Below are 9,996 nucleotides of genomic sequence, written 5' to 3'. Positions count from 1 at the left end.
AGACGACTTGTTGGTTTCGCTTGGGCTTGGGCCTTAGGTTGTTTTGTTTGGGCCGGACCACATTAGTTGTTGGTATTTGTTACTGACGGACCCCATATTGTGTTGGGCAGACCCCAACAAAAAAACAATTATTACAAGTGTGTCATTGGTCCCAAAAAGTCCAAAAAAAAACAATTATTACAAGTGTGTCATTGGTCCCAAAAAGTTGAATTCAAAAACCCTAAGCTTAAACGACCCGGCTAGGCCGTTCGTTGTGCAAACCAAACGGTCTGGTCACACCGTCTGGACTAAGTCCAAAACGATGTGGCCATGTCGTTTGGGATTTGGACTTAGAAAAAAACTTACCGATGTGGTCACATTGTTTGGATTAAGTCCCAAACGACTTGGCCACACCGTTTCTATTTTTTTTTTTGGGTCTGCCCAACACAATATGGGGCCAGTTTCTATTTCTTTTGTTTTGGGCCAAACTAATTAGTGTGTTGGGCTAGTTTCTATTTTTATTTTGGGCCGACCCATTTGACTTAAAATGGGCCAAAGGGAGTCTTTAAATGTTTAGACTCTTGGATTTTGGTTTTGGGCTTTGATTGTGGACTTTTGACTGTTTAATTGTGTTACGTTTTATGTTGTAAATTGTATGGACAAATCAAATGCTAAAATGGTGCGGAAGCCGGCATAAATTGGTTTGTCATTATCTAAGAAAGATTTGACGTTGATATTGTGCAATTTTGGCACGTAACAAGAGGGGAATTCTTATAAGATTTAGATATATACGTTTTTATTATAATTAAACTACATACAGACTTAGATTCATAGACTTTAGTATTGGGCTTTTGACGGTTGATCAGTTTGACTTGACTTGTGATTTGGACTCGAATAATTATGCATGATATTTGGACTTGAGTTGTTCTTTCTTTTTAAAGTCGATTCATTTTGACATTGGTAGAATGGACATATATTTTGATTATTTATTTACTATTTATATTGTGCACAAACGGAAATAATGCATGCCTTTGATGGGGAATTGAGTTCACATAAATATATTGAATGAATACATTATATGATTGATTACTATTATGAGTTGCTACTTAAATGAGTTGTAGCATTTATGAAGGTTTGAGATATTCCATATGGTGTAGTGCAATATATGATTGGCACGTGAAATAATAAGTTTTGAGATTTGATATAGAGATGCTTGGATATCGTGCAATGAATAGTATTGGCACGTGATAATGTGGATTTTATTATAACGAGAAACGTTAAGCTTCAGTACAATTAAGTATACTGGCATGAGATAGAACAAGTATTATTATGAGACATGAATGTATGACACCTGAATAAATTACGTAACAAAAATCTTAGAACCTAGCTACCACAACTCATGTGATTTGGCCCTTGTGATGGGCGTATGTGATATGATTGGCCCTTCTAGTGTAAGTAATTTGATTGGCCCTTCTGGCATTTCAGTGAATTTGAATGGCCCTTCTGGCGTAGCCGAATAGTGGCTTGATTATTCCGTTCGCAAAATTAGAACGAGACGCGTGATATTTTATGTCGAATAATGGCAGTACTCACATAATGGCTTTCGTATGAGGGTTACCTGGTATGCGATATCCCGCTTAGGGTAGCTATGCATGGAGTGGTTCATTATGTGAGGGGAGGCGTGTGGATGTACATGTTCGGCGTTGGGAAGCGATTGTGGTAGCCAGGGAAACTAGGTAAAACATAGAGACGACGTGATTCTAGAGACACTTGAAGAAACTCCAAACAATAATTGTGATGATATAACCAAGTGTACGTTAAAGCTCTACTAAATGATTTATTGTAATTTATGTTGCGTTCATAATGGTTTGCAGAAGGGTGGGTTAAATTGATTATTGATACAGGTGTGACCTACTCTGTGATTAGGCTTACACCCGTGTAAGTATAGAGTAAGTTTTAGTTTTGTTATTCTATTATTAGATACAGTTGATCTAGTACGGTTTGAAGTTAAGGTGCCTCAGTGGAGGAACTACCTGCCTTAATTATTGTATTTAAGAATGTTGTATTATTCGTTGGAAGTTAAGGCACCTCGGTGGAGGAACTAACTGCCTTATGGATTGTGTATATATATGTATAAGTATATTTTGTATTTTAGGGCTACTCATACCAACATTGTTTATAATGCTGACCCAATTTACATGTTTGCTTATCGGGTGTGTTCATAAAATGAACCCAGTTGATAAGTCTTGACAGGATTAGTGTTGAAGATGTTTAGTCGCTGCTTGTGGTTTGCGTTAGCGTCGCATTGCAGGATATATTTTGTTTTCCCTTGAGGTGAAATAGATTTTCAATTGAAACAATGTTATTTTGTATTTTAAATTGTAATTATAATTAAAGAGTTGTTGAAAGAAAATTTGTAACTTAATTATATTTGGTGAATTTTTGTAATGAAGATGACTTTTGTTTATTTAAAAAATTTATTGGTTTCAAATTATTAGAATAATTAAATAGATGATGGGTTTTTGGAAGTGGAGAGTGCATCACACCTCGAAAATCGAAGAGTCGGAAACAAATATTATTTTTCCGAATTTTATCGAAATTCGGGGTGTGACAGGACTTCTCGAAGGAAATCATTCAATCTCCAGGAACTGGTTCCACAATAGAAAAATTGGTTCTCCCATTTCAAACATCTCATTCAATACGATGTTTCAAACATCTCATCTCATCTCATTCAGAAAAATTAGTTCTCCCATTTCAAACATCCAAGAACCATTTCAAAAATTGGTTCTCCCATTTCAAACATCCCATTTCTCCAGGAAAAATTGGGTCATGGACAAGGCATATCAACAATGAATGAAACACAAATTGGTTCTCCCATTTCAAACATCTCAGTGGTTATTAGTAATACCACAATCAAAAAATTGAGATGTAATATGCCACCAAAATCAGTAATGACAATTTCTAAAATGAATAGTTTGCAGTTCCGAAGGAGAGCTTCTGCCATTAAAGAGGTATGAATCAGAGTCTTTTTTTGGACTGAAGTGGATTGAGATGAACATTACTACTAAAAAGATTTACGATTTTTCAGTTTGTTTGTTTTGGTTTTCTGTTGGTGCAGAAACCACAATGGTCTACAGTACGTGCCCAGCAACTTTTATCAGTAAGATTTCTGTGTCTCGTGACAAGCAAACTGAAGGGTAATGTTGCCAATTTGAAAATACAAACAGATTGAAACAGATTGACTAGGGTCAACTATATTGACTCACAGTCAACAAACAGATGTAGGACCAAAGTCTAATAAATTTGAAAAGTAAGACCAACGCCTAATTTTGCTATTAACAGTAGGACCAAAGTCTAAATAACCCAAAAATTAAGGCAAGATAGATGCGTTTATCTAAAAGGGCAACCCTCTGAATGTAGGAAACAAAGACAAATTGCTACCGATGTATCTTTTAAGAAATGGAAATTAGGATGTACTATTAAATTAAAATTTGAAGTATATCTGCTGTGTCTTGGAAAGCAAGATACCTGTTATTAAGGTAGGTAATCCTTCTAATTGGTAACTCTCGTGACAAAAAAGAAAATTAAAGTACAGGCGTACAGCCAGTTCATTCTTAAATTTACTTGATCAGCACCAAATTGTTTTGGCTCTAGTTTTGTTAGTCTTCTTGAAGTGTAGTTGTTATATATGGATGGTACCCCTGCCACGGCTACTATATATAATATTGTAACAGTGTAACACAATCCCTTAATATGTATGTATGGTTTTCTAATAATTCCCTGAAATCATATCAAGATAATGTGAAATCAGTAGTGGAAAACTAGAAAAGAGAAAAAACAAAAAACTGAGGTGAAGGGCAGGCAATAAATCTAGCTTCAATTTTAATAATAATTTCGCTACAAGTTCACTTCAATTTTAATTTTGCCATAAGTCCAAAATCGGGTTGACGTCATCATACAACATCATTTTTTACTTATAATTTCTTTATCTATATAAATTTTAAAAAAAATGCAGTATTTTCACATATGAAAATTTAAATTTACATAGTGACATCAGCTTGTATTTTTAGACTTAGGGCAAAATTAAAATTTAAGTGGACTTGGAGCGAATTGTTTTTGAAAATTGGGCTCTCAGCCCAATTACTTGAAAACTAAATATGTTCACCACCAAGAACATGTACTCTTTTCTTGTCAATTTTACAAAAACTGAATCTAATTAGGGAAGTGAGCAGATTTTTCTGTTGTTACCATTCCCTATAAGTCTATTAGTAATCAGAATGGCAAATCATTATTTCTTTTGTAACCGCAAATCACATTTAATAATTAATAATTGTGCACGTGCAATTTTATCTCTATCTATATTAGTAAAGTACACTATAATTAACCTGACCTTTTAAATTAGACCAACCTTTTATCTACCACTAAATACCCTTGATTAGATATTAAAATAAAATATTCAATGCCTTTAAAAAGGACTATTCCGTCATTTCAACTTTTATTTCCATTTATACCCTTAAGTTATAACACACTCACAAAGGAGTTTCGTGTAAATTCAGGTTGAAAACCAAATGCACGCACTATATGACTATATGAATTGTACACCTATATTTATTAGTCATAAATTAAGACTTAAATTACCATAAATATACTAATTCTTTCTCTTTTCGTCTCCCTCTCAATCTCTACGTATCCCACCTTTTATTCTTGCAGATATGCACCATGTTAAAAAAGAAACACGAGGACACCAAGGATCTACTGGTTCGTGCTATTGTTAGCAACCATTCAAAGTTGCCAACTCGGTTCTTTTGAATGGTTTGGAGATTTTTTAAAATTTATTTAGGCAGGTTCTTTTGAATTTTCAGTTTATTTAGTTTTAAACCTCATTTTCCTTTCCCCTCCTTTTGTTCCCTCTTTTGTTGCAGTGGATGTACTTGATTCCTCTTGGTTTGATAGTGATGAACGGCTTCACCCAAGCTATGACCTTGCCCGAGGAACAGTCGGGCAGTGGACTCCCAAACTCAAAGAATCCACATCACAGGTGGTTCTCACTGTAAAAGAAGATGAAAGGTTAGGCTGCTATTTTCTTCCGACATTTAAAAATTGTAAGTTGTGGCTATGATTGGCTATCCTCTTAGTGGATCATGAAACTGGTGCTGTGTGCTACATGGTTTTGTAGTCAGTGTGAAACTTATGGTTTGAAATTTTGAATTAAGTACTCCAGATCACATCTGTGTGGTCTTTTGTATTGTCCGATATACACAGCTATTTCTGTTTCCCGATTTTTGTCGATTTGGATGTTAACACGTATAATACTTTCTATGGTTATCCACGAGATTGTGAAGAAGATGCCAAAAAGGATCTCATTTGAAGAGGTGCATGTCATTCTTTTCTACCATTTACTGAATTGTTTGGGATAAATGTTGGGCTCTCATTCATATGATCTGACGATTGCTTTTTTACTGTTAATCGTGTTCCATGTAACGAATGATCATCTCGATGAGATTTTTAGAGTTTCATGGTACTATAGCTGATAATATTGTTTTAATAAGAATTTCCATCTCGGTGTGGAGGTTACAAGCAGCTCTTGGTGAACAAGCGAAATCACTAAATATAGCCCGACAAGCATATGAAAGACTTCAAACGGTTTGCGAGGAATAGGTCTGGCGACCCGGACTCCCAAACTCAAAGAATCCACATCATTGGGGTTCTCACTGTAAGAAGAAGATGAAAGGTTAGCTGCTATTTTTTCTTCCGACATTTATAAATTGTAAGTTGTGGCTACGATTGGCTATCCTCTTAGTGGATCATGAACTGGTGCACTTAACTTTCGAATGGGATGTTGAGATATACGATTGTCCCACTTGAACATTTAAAGCCTCACATGTAGTATATAGTTATATACAGATTTGTTTTGTTTTTGTTGTTTTTTTCTTTTCAAATAATGCTCTTGTACGGATAAAATAACCATAAAGAAAAACAAAAAAAAATAAAAAGAACAAAGAAGATGAAAGAAATCTGACAATGAATCTTTTATTTCAAATTTCAAGGTTTGGAAAGAGAACTGAGATAAATCATTCTTGAAGGGAAGCACTTGACTTCCTGTTCTGAGATCATTTGGTGGAAGGTTCCTTGCATTTAGAAAAAAGCTTTTGTGCTGTAGTGGAGTAAAATTGTTATTCTTCACCGATTGAAAGATTGGAAATTATGTTGCAAAGGAAACCTTAAAAAAATTCGGTAACTTCCTTGATCAGAGAACATTGTCAAGACTTATAATGAAGTTCATTTGGCATTTTTGGCTATGATGATTTACTAGCAATTTTCTGCAATTTTAGAACTGTTTCTGAGATAAAACATTAATGTACAACACGTATTATACAAAGTCAGAAATCATAAGCCCCGCCCATCCCACTTCCAGATATCGAAGTTACAAACGAGATTAGTGTTGAGTAAATTACTGAATCACTTTTTCATGAGATGGGGGGTTTTTTTTTTTTTGCATTATTTCCTTCGTGTGTTTGTAATTGACTTTTTTGGGTTTGTAGTATAATAGCTGATACCACACCATCGACTGGAATTATTTCTTAAGTTTCTGCATGTGGATGTTGTTATTCCTCTTAGCACAGAAACAATGTTCTACACGATAGAGATCAGAACTACAGACCCTAGCATGTTAGTAAAATTATGACTAGGAGCCTTCACAATTGGCCAAAGTTGCCAACAAGAAGTTGTGAAGCAGTTGTGACACAACCTAGGGACCTGTCAGTATGACAACATTGCAAATGTTCCATTGAGTGGCAATATGTACACCTTAGGTTATACAAGAACCCTCGCACCATTATCCCAGCGTGACCACAATGGAAACAGACTAATAAGCCCCTCGACGGTGCCACCATATCTTGAAGCACCAAGATTACCACTTCTGGCACCATCAGACTTTAAACGATGCCAGTCAAATTTATCTCTGATACTATAATCGATTTACGATATTCATTACTATGGGCATAACACCTGAAATTCACGTGGATGGTTAATAAACTTTAACAACACACACACGTGGATGGTTTTCTTGCACAACGCAATTTCAAAGCAGTGGAAAACATGATTTGTCAAAACTTGGCCTGGGTATAATAGCACTTAAACATATGTCATTACTGTTTTCACTTTCAATTTGAACACAGTACCGTCAATATTGAGAGCACAACGGTCTTAATGGGCTTAAAAAGTCCAAATCCTAAAGCTTCATTTGGGTTCTTGGATAATGACTTATAACAATAATAGGAATTTTAAAAATTTTGTTTGTGTTCTTGCTGGTAAGTTTTTGTTTTCACTGAACTGTACTGCTAGGTTAAGATATTGTACTGCTAGGTTAAGAAATCAGATCGTATACAGAGCTTCTTCCTGTGTTTGTGTCTTCGAAGAACTTATAGATGGTGAAGCTTTCTAGAATCAAATTGTCTATGAGACTATGATTATTGTTTGTAATTGCAAATATTTTTGGTGTGTTAGTTTGTATTATGTTTTATTGAAGGTCACCCTTGGGTTCGGGTCGATGGTGTAGCTCCTTATGAGCGAGCCTCTTGACTCAGTTGTCTTATCTCGCTTGAAGCAATGCTTTTTCATAAACTCAACACAAGCAGGTTTCTTTGCATTATTAATTGGCTAAGAAGTGACGCACATATTCTTATCCATTGTTAGTCAGGTATTATTTCATTGCGTTTATTTCTTCTCCTTTTGCAATAATTAAGCATGTTTAGCTGATACTTGATTGGTCATTGCAACTATAAGAGAACAATTTTTGTTATTAAGATGATTTTGCAAGATGATCACCAACTGTATTTCTTTATTCCATTCATAAACGACTTGGTAATACCTGTCTCACCGATTCTTTTTCTATGGCGTTAAACTGATATATTATTACATGTGAGCTATTTTGAAAGGATTTTTTTTCCCATTTATTCATGGGGCATTTTTTTTTTGTTGAGGTGTAATTGAAAAGAGTTAGATTATGACCGACTTGATTGTTTGAGTATGAATGTGATTCCTCAGCACCCAAGAGTGTGTGCATAGCTTCTCAAAACAAATACAAGTAGAGAGAAGTTGACACTGAAAACACACCATTGGGTGGTGACTGGTGAGTGAAATTGAACCCATATGGGTAGTGCCTTTTCCTATAGTCTATACCATAAGTAGTTTCACTTCCATTTTCTTAAACAAACTTCACTCCAAGTTTGCGAGGCTTTACAAATGAGCAAAGAAGGGTATCCAAGGTATGCACAAATAAGTCGTAGATGACGTCTTTGGGCACTAAAATGAATTTTGATTTCCATGCCACTTACCTCTTTTGTCTATTTTCTCAATACTATTGAATATTTTTTTTTCCGAGCTTTACAAAGTTTAATTGATGAGATAAATTGAGTATTTTTTTTCTTCTTTTTAGGATATACTTCATGAGTGGGATGGTTGTCCATCACATTGATACAAACCGTGAGAACTATGAAATTGGTTTACGAAAGTTGCTCATCACATTGATTTCAAAGGTGTATATATATACATTTTTAAAGGTAAAAATTCTTATGTCTAAGCATATAGTATTGTGATTGTGAAAAATATGGTCGATAGCCCACTCTCCGTGATATGATGAGTGGGGAAACAAAATAATGTGGTGAATGTTCTTATGAAAAGAATATTTTTTTCACAAAAGAATGATATTTTAAATTATTTTTACACAATATTGTTGCTATTAATGAAACTCTCTTAAGACTTGAGAGTTATCGGCGGTCAATTTTTTTATATGACCATATCGATCCTGTAAACAATGTTAAAAGAGGTTCTTATGTGCTTTAATGTTAAAAACAGGTTATGTGCTTCCCTTGGTGGCCTAAACTTAGCATCCATGTCTAAATCATTAAAGTGAAAAACATGTTAATGTTCTTCCCTATCTTTGCTCTTAAAGTTTAGTTTGCGGTTTTATAGCTTTCCTTTCTGTGCTCTTAAGCTTATCAACTTCTCCACTTACGAAAAAAGATCTATTAGCTAAAAAGGATCTATTTGCCTTCTCCAAATATGTTTAGGAGCAATTTCATTAGGGACATGGAAGTTAGGGGTTTTGAAAATGGTTGAGTTCGATTCTAGGTTTTTACGCTTATGGGTATTCACTTAATCGTCAATTGGTTTATGAGTTGAAGGTTACAGGTTGCGTATGCCTTGAATTTGCCGATGAAACTCTCTAAACTTTCTCATTTTTTAGCATGAGTTCTCATGGAGTAGTGGTATATTGTCCTTCAATCACTTGCTTCGACGAGATGAACAAATTATGGAGGCAACCAAGGGATATGAATATAAGCTGTCGAGGTAAAGTCATGAATTATCAATGTAAGTTCTATCAATAAAATTTACCAAATATTTATAGGGAGACATATTTATAATATACTTTCATTGTAATAACAACAACCTTTTAAATTGCTATTCATATTTCTTTGCAGAACGCTTCCTCTAAAAATGGGCGCTTCTCCTCTTTAAGTCCAATAACGAGAAAGTTTTTGGAAACCCTATCAATGGGAGGTGATCAATACAATAATGAGTGTATATGATGCTTTTGTTTTGATTCCAATTGGAGTTGGAAAGAGTTTTACTTACCAGGTAACAACAATGGTTTAGAACATCTTCATATAATTACTAATTATGATTATATTCAAAGAACAGTGAAATATTTTGGAAAATTTGTTTATGTAGATAGTTAATTAATAACTTTCAGTTCAATTTCCTTTTACATTTTGCACATTTCAAGTGATTGAACATTGAAAGACATTCCAATTCAAGATTTTTGAATGTTTGTGGTTCTTTGTATCAGCGTGCCAAACATTCATTTCAAATCACTTTTGCTTATGTAGAATTATTATATAATTCTTTTATTAGTTGCAAAACAATGTACTATAACCACAAACTTAATTTTCTCTTAACAACATCCTTAAAAGTTCAGCGAGTATTTTTTTCACTTTTCTATCTTTTTTGTATAAC

The sequence above is a fragment of the Coptis chinensis genome, chromosome 3 (assembly GCF_015680905.1).
Source record: "Coptis chinensis isolate HL-2020 chromosome 3, ASM1568090v1, whole genome shotgun sequence".
Taxonomy (NCBI): Eukaryota; Viridiplantae; Streptophyta; class Magnoliopsida; order Ranunculales; family Ranunculaceae; genus Coptis; species Coptis chinensis.
The sequence above is the reverse complement of the archived record's forward strand: the minus strand, read 5'-3'. Positions refer to the sequence as shown.